The sequence below is a fragment of the Pongo abelii genome, chromosome 8 (assembly GCF_028885655.2).
Source record: "Pongo abelii isolate AG06213 chromosome 8, NHGRI_mPonAbe1-v2.0_pri, whole genome shotgun sequence".
Classification (NCBI taxonomy): Eukaryota; Metazoa; Chordata; class Mammalia; order Primates; family Hominidae; genus Pongo; species Pongo abelii.
The window spans coordinates 92,394,868-92,407,623 of NC_071993.2; the positions used below are offsets into that span (position 1 = coordinate 92,394,868).

The window sequence follows — 12,756 nt, forward strand, 5'->3', positions numbered from 1 at the left end:
TTAGATTAATTATTATTCTTTTTCTAATTTTGTAGAAGAAAAATATTATTTTCAGATGAGCTATACCATACACTATTGTACAACTTAGAATATGTTCAGATATTCTTTCATATTATTCTGCCTATTCCCATGTGTACTAGGAACCATAGTCTGAACACTTGAAATACTTAAGGAATAAAAAAGATAACTATATAATAATATAAAACCATAATGTTGAGACTGGATTTGGCATATAACAATTGTTGAACATTAAATTTTAACTTTAAGTAATATAAATTTCATCAGAAATTAGAGTAACAAATCTGCAACACTGTAAATGTAAATATTTGAAACATTTTTCATTGATCAGTGATGAAGTAAAAAATTAAACTCCTATCGCAATACAGTGGCTCTGTGACTTATGATGGGGTTATGTCCCAAGAAACCCACCAAAAGTTGAAAATAGAGTAAGTCAAAATGTATTTAATACACCTAACCTACCAAGCATCATAGCTTAGCCTAGTCTACTTTGAATGTTATCAGAACACTTATATTAGCTTGCAGTTGGACAAATTCATCGGGGAACACAGTACACTATAGAGTATCAGTCATTTACCCACATGGCTGATTTGGAGCTGCACTGCTGCCCAGAGTCTTGAGAGAGTATTATATCACCTTCTCCTGAATGCATATTGCTTTCACACCATTGTAAAGTTGAAAAATTATAAGTTGAACAATGGGGACTGTCTGTATAGCAAGTTATATGACAAGTTACGTTTAGTGCAGTTTTAACTATAAATAAAGAAGATAATATAAGAAACATGGATATGGCAATAAGAAAAAGCAGTGTCACTTTCCCACTCTTTCCTAGTCTTGACTCTTATTCTGTCACAATCAAAATGAAATGTAAATAATAATTCATTAGGTTACATTGTAGAATCTGGCTATATACTTGAATTACCTGGAGAGTCTCTTTATTTTTTCATCATCATCAACATCAACATCATCATCATCACAAAAAATTTCATGCAATTTGGGTAATTAAAATGATGCATATTATATGAAATATTAAGTTTAAATTAGGTATCCATACATCCATCCACCTGCCTACTGTCCACCACATACACATAGAAATAAACACATATGTAATTTTTTCAAACACAAATGGAACTATACTTTATATACTGGTCTGAAGCTGTTCTTGTTCACTTAACAGTAATGTTGAACATCTTCCCATATCAGCAGCACATAGAGATCTACCTTATTCCTTACTCTCTCTAATGATTACATATTTACTATCCTATTCATTCAAAAGATATTTTCTGAGAATCCAGCATGTGCCTGGCACTAAATCAGATACTTTTGAATGGCCCAAGACTCTACCTCACACCCCATGTGGCCTCCCTCCTGCTTAAAATCCATCCATAACTCCACCAACCAGAGAATAAAATCCAAAAGCAACATATCATACAAGGCTGCCTTTATAATTCTCAAGCCTTGAGTGCTACACTTCCTTACCTTAAACCTCTGCTCTAGTAACACCGAATGACTTGTTCCTGCCTGCACAGTCTGGCAGTTGAGAATTTGTAGATCATTCTGATGAACAGCTTAGTTTGGGGGACATCAGCCTATAAAATATGTTCTGAGTGTTGCTTGTAAGTTTGTTACAGGTAGTTAGACAGGCATGAGTGCGGCAGGAGAGGTCTCACCCCCACCCACTAGGAATGTCAGGTGATGGTTTGGCTCTCTAAAAGTGATAAATTGGCAGCAGGCACCAGGGAGAGGCCATTTCCTGGTGGTCCACACCTGTTGCATTAAAGTGCTAATTGAATGCAGGAACAAGAGAGAAGCAAAAAGGAACTTCCAATAAAATCTCAGGTATTGGCTGAGTGAGCCGGGGCACGTGCAGTAAGAGACAAAGTGGCAGACTATGACCTTCCAGGGGCACTCCACCAGAAAGGGGAAGAAAGCCCCAGATGGGAATGTGTACAATTTCCTAAACGCATTGCGTGTGCTCACCTCCCAAGCATTAAGAGGGCATTGCACAAGTGGGCAGCCCACCCTAAGGGAAGAATCATGGGAAAGTGGCCAGCCCATAAAGTCCTAGGATCAAGGTTAAACACCACTCTTGACCTTCAAGTGCCCACTTGGGTTTCTTCCAAGTGTACTTTCCTTTCTTTCCTGTTCTAAAGCCTTTTAAATAAACTTCCACTCCTTCTCTGAAACTTGCCTTGGTTTCTTTTTCTGCCTTATGCCCCTCAGTTGAATTCTTTCTTCTGAGGAGGCAAGAATTGAGGTTACTATAGACCCTTATGGAGTTGCTGGCAGTAACTTGAATACCTTCCACCAGTAAAATGTTTACTTATCATTCAATCAACAAATACTTTTGACATGCTCTGTGGAGGGCTAGAGATCCACAGATGAAAAAGACTCAGTCCCTATGTTGAAGGGAGATTTAATCTACTGGACAGACAGTTAAGAAACACCAAGAAATAAGAACAATATAAAATAGTTTTGAGATTTACTATAAGCCAAGCAGTCTGATTTTTATATGTATGGTCTCATTTACCCTCATATAACTCTAATGAGTAAATTTTATTATCTTAATTTTACAGAAGATAAAAAAACTCAGAAACTGAAGCAAAGAAAGGTCAAGCAACCCACTAATAAATAAAATATATTAAAATATATTTCAGTGAGTAAATACAATATATTAAGATTATTATTTTCTTTAATTTCCAACTTTCCTATCTTCATTGTTTGCCTTTGTCCTCAGAGACTCTGAACTCCAGATCCTCTGAAATACAAGCAACAAGAATTTAAAGCTCAACTCCTGCCTGAGGCTATTCAGCTCAGAGGATTTTATCTTACTTGGGGGCCTAGAGAAATCTCCAAACTCAAAAACTGTCAGTCCCCAGGCAAAAAGACCTCCAATCCCAGAAAGCAACTTTAAGCAACTTCTGAGGAAGTTAAACCCATTTTGGTAATTTTATGGCTAAGAGTATAAGCTAAAACAGCTCTTCCTATTCTTTCTCCCAAATAAAATACTTCTGTGGGGGCTGAATTTGCCTTCTTTATAAATGACTGAGCTATCAATATCTCATGGACACAGAGTATAAAATGTCCTCATTAACACAATCTTAAGTTCTCCTCAACTTGCCTAGATTTTAGACAGGTTTCTTCCTGACTATAGGCCCTGGAATGCCCTCTTCTTGGAAAAGTTACTTTCAAAAACTTGGAACTATAAATTCTTTCTCTACCCCTTAGAGATGTAAATCTTCCTCCAGCCTGTAACCAGTTTTACAACCCAGGAATTTCTTTCTCAAAAACCTGTGAGTCTTCCCTTTGAAACATAATCATGAAGAAGGATAATGACACCATCTCCTAGTCTCTGTAAGAGGGTAGGATCCTGCTATAGTTTGGATGTTTGTTCCTCACAAACCTCGTGGTGAAATTTGATCCCCAATGTTGAAAATTCAGCATAATGGGAGGTGTTTGGGTCATGAGGGCAAATCCCTCATGAATAGATTAATGCCTTCCCTCAGTGGGGTGATTGAGTTCCCACTCTATTAGTTCTTAGGAAAGCCGGTTGTTACCTAGAGCCTGGTACCTCCCCCTACGCCTTTGCGCAAGCAGCTCCTCTTAACTTTTTCACTATGAGAAGGATGAGGCCCTCACCAGATGTCAATATCCAATCTTGCATTCTCCAGCTGTCCAGAATCATAAGAAAAATGAACCCTTTTTCTTCATAAATTATCCAAGCGCAAGTGTTCCTTTTTAGCAACACGAAGCAGACAAAGACAGATCCTAACTTTCATAAGCACCAATTAGCAAACACAGTTGGCTAATCACATTAACCAAATTCCTCCCTAATGTCTTCCAGTACTTTTTCACTAGCTCACTCCAGGGCTTAAAAACCCTACCACCTTTTGTTTCAATGGAGTTGAATCCAATGTGTCTTCCCTATTGTAGAGGTCTTGAATTAAAGTCCTCTTGACCTGTTTTACTCTGCTCGGTACAATTATTCTTTGATATCAGTAAACACAACATCATAAATATAGATATTAGCCACCTCATTCCCAGAAGGATATGAAAGAAACTAGTTTACATTTTATAAAATTAAAAGATCCTGTGTTGTTTTGGGGTTTTTTGTTTGTTCATTTGTTTGACTGTTTTGGTTACAGAACTAATTTGGTACAAGAATCATATGATTCCTCAAAAGAGGCAGTATAATGTATTTCCTTTTAAAATATAATCTACAACATCTATGTGGATGTTGTAGAACAGGAAACTAATTTGTATCTTGGTGTATAAAAATGGACATAAAAAACCTATTCAACAAACTAAATTCATCTTACAAATAAATAGTCATGGTGTCCGTGAACATGCTTATCTTTTAAATATTAAGAGTACACAGTTTTATTTTTTAAAATGCTTTCAAAATGCAAAATGAATAAAGATAGTTTCTTGCCCATTCATTAAATCATTCCTATCAAGGTGGAGAGATAAAATTTGGCTCAACACCACATTTTATGAGCTGTTAATAGGTTTCTGGAACTCATGATTTAGTCATTTTACCCTGTAAAATACTAAATCTTTTAGAAAGCATGCTGTAAGTCACCCCTGAGTTGATCTCTACTGAACTTGAAATGACAACTGTGGATGGCCAAAACATACTGCTTAATTAAGCAAATCGATGCTTATACTGGAATATTAACGTGTCTCCAGCCCAGAAAATTGGAGAAAAGTGCAATTGTAGTTTATAGGGTTGTTCAAAGATAGTTTCCTCAGCTTCTTAATGCTAATATTACAATATATGAATAAGATCATTATAAAACTGAAAAGTTCTGATTTCATGCAATTATAGAAAAAGATAAATTACAACAGGGATCTTGTAAAGTTTCCTGAAATTGTGCCACTTTCCTTTGTCTAGAATCCCAGGAAACATCTTAGGTATTGTGGCATCCACATGGTTATCTCCACTCCTCTGCAGCCCAGACCTCCAGACTCATATTCAATGGCCTAATTAACAACACCTTTTGGATAATTACTAGGCATTTTGCAAGTATCATATCTAAACTTTTTATTTATATCCCATCAAATTCTACTTCTGCTCCTATCTTCCCCTCCTCAATAATGGTACCTACCATCTATCTCAAAACCTTGGAATCACCAAGGTACCTACCATCTACCTTGGAATCACCAATGGTACCTACTATCTACCCAAAACCTTGGAATTGCCCCTGAATCTTCTTTCCCTGGCATCTCACTAGCAAGACTTGTCAGTACCACTTTAAAACTATGTGTCTAATCCAACCACTCCTCATCATAATGCACCTGTTCAAGCCATGACACTGTCTAGTTTGACTTCTGCATTAATTTCAATTTCTCCATGCTCCCTTTTCAGCAGTCTTATATACAGTCGAATCTCCATAATGCAATAAGAGAGAAGATTTACAACTCAAACCAGAGAACTGCATTTCCCTGCTCAAATTTTTCCACGTTTCCTCCATCACACAGAACAAAAGCCAAAGCACTTAGCATGCTACCTTCCAAATTTGTATCTCTCTTTTGTTTTTCTTTTTCTTAAAATACATTTTAATCTCTTAATACTCAAGCCTTCACTCCCTCTTTTTCATCACTATAACGTTCTTTTTGTTCCTCAGACAAACCACACTTCTTACTTAGGGAATTTACATGTCTTTTTGTCTACTATGCTCTCTCTCCAAATTTGTCACCTGGCTACCTCTGGGAATTAATTCAAGTGTCTGCTCAAAAAATAACCCTTTAGGAAGGACTGACCACCCTAGTTAATATACCCTCCTCCCTTTCCTTCTTCTCTTCATCTCTTTGTTCTGTATTTTACCTTGTTCTGTTATTGCTGTGTTTTTTTAAAAAAAAAATTTATTATATAGCATTTATAAATATGCTTATTTTCTATCTCTTTCCACCAGAATGTAAATATTATGAAAGCAAGGACTCTCTTTTTTTCACTGTTGCATCCTCAGAGCCTAGCAAGGTGTCTGGCACATAATAAAGGATTTAGAAAATATTTGTAAGTGACTACATTATTTCCACATTTCATAAATCCTAAAAGAGACATTACCTTTCTTTCTAAAGCAGCTGTTTCCCCAATAACCACATTATGCCTGTTGTACTTTCACTTTTCTAAATTAAAGACTTTAGAATGATGGAATTATTGATATAGTTTCGCTCTGTGTCCCCACTTGAATCTCATCTCAAATTATAATCCCCGCATGTCATGGGAGTGATCTGGTGGGAGGTGATTGGATCATGGGGGCAGTTTCCCTAATGCTGTTCTCAAGATAATGAGTGAGTTCTAACAAGATCCGATGGTTTAAAACTGTTTGGCAGATTCCCCATTGTCCTCTCTCTCCTGCTGCCATACAAAAAATGTCTTGATTCCTCTTTGCCTTCTGCCATAATTGTAAGTTTCCTGAGGTTTCCCCAGTCGTGTGGAACTGTGAGTCAATTAAACTCTTTTGTTCATAAATTACCCACTCTTAGGTAGTATCCTTATAGCAATGTGAGAATGGAATCATACAGAAAATTGGTACTGACAGAGTAGGGTACTGCTATAAAGATGCCTAAAAATGTGAAAGTGACTTTGGAACTAAGTAGTCTGCAGAGGCTGGAACAGTTTGGAGGGCTCAGAAGACAAGAAGATGAAGGACAGTTTGGAATTTTCTAGACATTCGTTTAATGGTTTTGACCAAAATGCTGATAGTGATATGAACAATGAAGTCCAGGCTGAGGTGGTCTCAGATGGAGATGAGAAACTTATTGGGAACTGAAGCATAACCCTTGCTATGCTTTAGCAAAGACACTGGCAGCATTTTGCCCCTGCCCTAAAGATCTGTGGAACTTTGAACTTGAGAGAGATAATTTAGTGTATCTGGCAGAAGAGATTCCTAAGCAGCAAAGCATTCAACATATAACCTGGATGATTCTGAAAGCTTTTAGTCATATGCATTTACAAAGAGATAGTTTGAAATTGGAACTTATGTTTAAAAGGAAAGCAAAGCATAAAGGTTTGGAAAATTTGTATCCTGACCATGTAATAGAAAAGAAAAACCTATTTTCTGGGGAGAAATTCAAGCCAGCTGCAGAAATTTACATAAGTAATGAGGAGCCAAATGTTAATAGCCAAGACAATGGAAAAAATGTCTCCAGGGCATGTCAGAGATCTTTGCAAGCCCCTGCCATCACAGGTCTGGATATCTAGACGGGAAAAATGGTTTTGTGGTCCTGGCCCAAGACCCTGCTTCTCTGTGCAGCCTTGGGACATGGTGCGCTGTGTCCCAGCTGCTCCAAATCTAGACATGGCTAAAAGGGGCCAATTTAAAGCTCAGGCGATTGCTTTAGAGGGTTCAAGCCCCAAACCTTGGCAGCTTCCACATGGTGTTGTGTCTATGGGTATGCAGGAGACAAAAGTTTAGCTTTGGGAGCCTCAGCCTATATTTCAGAAGACATATGGAAATGCCTGGATGTCCAGGCAGAATTCTACTGCAGGGGCAGAGCCCTCATGGAGAACTTCTACTAGGGCAATGCAGAAGGGAAATGTGGGACTGGAGCCCCCACACAGAGTCCCCATTGGGGCACTGCCTAGCAGAGCTGTGAGAAGGTTACCATCCTCCAGACCCCAAAATGGTAGATTCACCAACAGCTTGCACTGTGCACTTGGAAAAGCCACAGGCACTCAATGCCAGCCCATTAAAGCAGCTGTGGGGGCTGTGCCCTGAAAAGCCACAGGGTCAGAGCTGCCTCAGGCCTTGGGAACCTATGCCTTGCATCAGTGTGCCCTGAATGTGAGACATGGAGTCAAAGGAGATTATTTTGGAGCTTTAAGATTTAATGAATGCCCTGCCAGCTTCCAGACTTACATGGGGCCTGTGGCCCCTTTGTTTTGGCCAATTTCTCCCATTTGGTACAGAAACATTTATCCAATGCCTGTACCCCCATTATATCTTGGGAGTAACTAGCTTGTTTTTTATTTTACAGGCTCATAGGTGGAAGGGACTTGCCTTATCTCAGATGATACTTTGCACTTGGACATTTGAGTTAATGCTGGAAAGAGTTAAGGCTTTGGGGTACTGTTGGAAAGGCATGATTAATTTTGAAATGTGAAAAGGAAATGAGATTTGTGAGGGACCAGGGGCAGAATGATATGGTTTGGCTCTGTGTCCCCACCCAAATATCACCTTGAATTGTAATTTCCAAGTGTTGAGGACAAGACCTGATGGGGGTGATTGGATCATGGAGGCTGTTTCCACCATGGTGTTATCATGATAGGGATAGTGTGTGAGTTCTCATGGGATCTGATGGTTTCAAAGTGTTTGGCCCTTCCCCCATGCCTTCTCTCTCTCTCCTGCCACCATATATGTACCTTGCTTCCCTTTCACTTTTTGCCATGACTGTAGGTTTCTTGAGGCCTCCCTAGCCATGTGAAACCGTGAGTCAATTAAACCTCTTTTATTTATAAATTACCCAGTCTCAGGTAGTTTCTTTATAGCAGTGTGCAAGTAGACTAACACAATAATCTTTGAAATACCTCTTCTTCTTGAACCTAGTCCCCTCATACTTCAATCCTGTCCTTTCCTTTTTCTTTCCCACTCCTGACACCAAGTTTAGTAATGCATTATTTCAGAGTATTCTACCTGGATTCCACTCTTCCTTAGAAAATTGGGAGTAACTAAGGAAAAAGCAGGAAATGTGGCAGTCAGCTATACATAAGGGCAGTGAGTCCAGGAAAGGGAATGAGCTCCCAAGACAGAATGTACAAAATCAAGGAGAGAAAGCCTTGCATGATACCCACAGAGGTGAGTAAAGAGGAAAGAGAAAAGCGAGTTATATCAAGAACAGACTTGAGAAAATAGCATCCTTCATACTGCTGCCATAGCTATCTTACTAACATACAGGTTGATCAGCCACTGCTATTTCTAAAACTCATCAAGGGGTCCCCACTTCAAACACACATTAAAGTCAAAATTTCTTTTGAATCAAGGCCTGCAATTACATTTCCCACTGCCTCTCTACACATATCCTGTGCTCAAAGCAAATCAGACTCCCCAGTTTTCTCGAACATAAGCTCATGCTACTACCTTTGCTTATACTGTACCTATAGTTTAGGACTGTCCCCTAATACTCAACTAGAAGAGTTCCACCTATTCAAGAGACAGCAAAAATACTAGCTCCTCCTCCTCACTTTATTTTCCCAGTCATAATGCATTCCCAACAACTTCCCAACCATCTTTCTTTTTTTTTTTTTTTTGAGACAGAGTCTCTCTCTGTCACCCAAGCTGGAGTGCAGTGGCACAATCTCAGCTCACTGCAAGCTCCGCCTGCCAAGTTCACACCATTCTCCTGCCTCAGCCTCCCGAGTAGCTGGGACTACAGGCGTCCACCATCAGGCCTGGCAAATTTTTTTGTATTTTTAGTAGAGACGGGGTTTCACCATGTTAGCCAGGATGGACACGATCTCCTGACCTCGTGATCTGCCTGCCTCGGGTTCCCAAAGTGCTGGGATTACAAGCGTGAGCCACCGTGCCCGGCCCTCCCAACCATCTTTCTTGAACCACTGGTTAACCTTTATCACACCCTGCTTTACATTAGAATTATATGTATGCAGCCTGAGTTTACTATTTTATTAGGCTACAACATTCCTAAGGGCAAGGACCATACTCATTCAAATAGCTCTAATACTGAATGTGACACTGGAGAATTTATTTTTTCTGAACTCCAGTTTCTTTGCTTTAAAAATGGAAGTAATAATACTAATATAATAATTACCACATGGTATTGACATAGTATGCAGTGAATATAATCACATCTCACACATGGTATTCTGTGAAAATGAGTTCATTTGTCTAAGACATTTAGAACAGTACCTGACCCATAATATATATCCCATAGGAATTAACTATCAATAATATTATTATTACTAATTATACCTCCTCATCTCACTATCTAGGATTTAGCTGGTGCTCAATATTGCATTTTAAAAAGGCAAATAAGCCAGATGCCTGTAATCCCAGTACTTTGGGAGGCAGCGGTGGGTAAATCACTTGAGGTCAGGAGTTTGAGACCAGCCTGGCCAACATGGTGAAACCCCGTATTTACTAAAAATAGAAAAATTAGCTGGGCATGGCTGGGCGTGGTGGCTCACACCTGTAATCCCAGCACTTTGGGAGGCTGAGGCGGGTAGATCACGAGGTCAGGAGATCGAGACCATCCTGGCTAACATGGTGAAACCCTGTCTCTACTAAAAATACAAAAAAATTAGCCAGGAGTGGTGGTGGGCACCTGTAGTCCCAGCTACTCAGGAGGCTGAGGCAGGAGAATGGCTTGAACCCGGGAGGTGGAGGTTGCAGTGAGCTGAGATTGTGCCACTTTACTCCAGCCTGGGCAATAGAGTCAGACCCTGTCTCAAAAAAAAAAAAGGCAAATAAATCCTCCAAAAAGAACATTTCTAGGAAAAAAACAAAACTGTGCAATAATCCAAGTGAAACAGAAAATGTGCAAAGGGAGAGTAAAAATAGAATAATGTGGAATTTCATAAAATGGGGAGAACAGTGAAGAGTGAAAGAGAGGTGTATTAGTCCATTTTCATGCTCCTGATAAAGACATACCCAAGACTGAGCAATTTACAAAAGAAAAGAGGTTTATTGGACTTACAGTTCCACGTGGCCGGGGAGGAAGGTAAAAGGCAAGGAGGAGCAAGTCAAGTCTTAGGTGGATGGCGGCAGGCAAAGAGAGAGGGCTTGTGCAGAGAATCTCCCATTTTTACAACTATCAGATATCATGAGATCCATTCACTATCACGAGAACAGCATAAGACCTGCCCCCTTGATTCAATCATCTCCCACTGAGTCCCTCCCACAACACAAGGGAATTACGGGAGTGACAAAATGCAATTTGGGTGGGGACACAGAGCCAAACCATATCAAGAGGTGACTAGAAATGGAGGCAATGTTAAAAATCTGCTCTGTCAACCAGTTTGGCATTGATGGGAAGAAGTAAGATTGGGAATTACAAGTGGTAACAAATCAGATGAGGAGTCCACATTTGTTCTATTTTAAGAAACTGTTTCCAGCAGAAGCAAAGGAGCACTTGAAAAGGATGAACTTGGTGATGCAAGCAGGGTATATGTTGGGGGAAATAACTGTGGTCTTGAGGCTCTAGATAGGACCAAAAAAAGGAGGCAGAGGGGACAAAGGAAGTTATTTTGCCATTGGAAAAAGGAGAAACTTTTTGTAGAATTATGCATGTCTGCTTTTTCAGTCATCCTTCTGACCACTGACACATATTTTTGGGAAGTTAAATAGTTGAAGAAGGCCATAACAGCACATGTAGGCTTTTGGCAAAACAACAGGTTTATTAATACCAGCTGATCTATCCAGCCTAGAATTATGTAGCATAAAAAAATGAATTCTAAAAATAAAGCCTGGATGTTCCTCTGAAGGCAGAAACTTAAAGGGAAAAAAGTTCTGTGTGAAATTTTCCTTCAGGCTGTTTGGCCTACCTAACCAGGTGTATCTACCAACAATTAATAAACACAAGTTAATCACACCACATTCTGCTCTGGGTATTTGGCATTCTGAAATTAAATGGCTGCCTCTTACTTGCTATGATAGAGCTAAGAGAACTGTCCAACCATGACAGAACAGATTTTCATGCTTGAATCAAGTAAAGGAAATATGGGACATTTGGGTTACTAAATACCTCCAGAAGGGATGAGCAAAATGACAAAGTCTCTAGAAGTCAGAGAAGCTTGCTTCAGCACCACAATCACAATGTTTGGCTTTTTCTTTCTGGAGTACTCATTATTGCTGTGCTTTTATGAGTATTCTGAAGTTTGTCCCTAAAATCAGGCTAATAACATTGGTTGCAAGTCTTAACAGATAATGGGAGGCCATCTTCATCATAAAGAATAGGAATTCACAATATATTTTTTTTTACCAATGTCACAAGTGGTGGGTGGAAAGACCATGGGTTTATCTGGATTATTTGAGGTCTTCCATCTGCTTCTGCAGATTCTTTTTTTTTAATAATTTTAACTTTTATTTTACATTCAGGGTGTTCATGTACAGGTTTGTTACATGGGTGTATTACATGACGCTGAAGTTTGAAATATGAATGATCCCATGATGAGTATAGTACCCAACAGTTAGTTTTTCGACACCCCTGGTTTAGGTAGAGAATTAGACATGTATATTTACAGAAAAAAAAAAGTGGTATGATATATTCCCTGGATGAGAGCTCTCCTTCATCTACCTAATTCTGATGTATTTATCATCATGACTTGAGCTGTGTCTTTTTGCTCAGAATACACTGTAGGTCAGGTTCTTGTAAAGTTTTATTGGGACACAACCATGCCCATCCATTATGTATTAATACTATAATGGCAAAGCTGAATAGTTATAACAGGTTGAATGAACTGCAAAGCTGAAAATATGTTATCTGGTCTTTTTTTTTTTTTTTTTTTTTGAGACAGAGTCTCACTCTGTTGTCCAGGCTGGAGTGCAATGGCATGATCCCAGCTCACTGAAACCGCCGCCCCCAGGGCTCAAGTGATTTTCCTGCCTCAGTCTCCCAAGTAGCTGGGACTACAGGCGCGTGCCACCAGACCCGGCTAATTTTTTGTATTTTTAGTAGAGACGAGGTTTCACTGTGTTAGCCAGGATGGTCTCCATCTCCTGACCTTGTGGTCAGCCTGCCTAAGTCCCCCAAAGTGCTGGGATTACAGGTGTGAGCCAC

At 39.4% G+C, this 12,756-nt stretch overlaps 1 protein-coding gene across 6 annotated transcripts in view; it reads right to left on the reverse strand.

Moving 5' to 3' along the window:
• The window catches only part of PRKG1 (protein kinase cGMP-dependent 1), a 1,319,235-nt gene that overhangs the window by 271,278 nt on the left and 1,035,201 nt on the right, over nt 1-12,756 (reverse strand). Inside the window, exon 1 of one of the 6 annotated variants that reach the window (XM_054522589.2) lies at nt 1,498-1,558. The exons of the other annotated variants lie outside the window; for them this stretch is intronic. The gene's annotated coding sequence lies outside the window, so the exon portion shown is untranslated. Of the gene's footprint in view, nt 1-1,497; nt 1,559-12,756 lie in introns of those variants that run through there. 6 annotated transcript variants of the gene reach the window in all.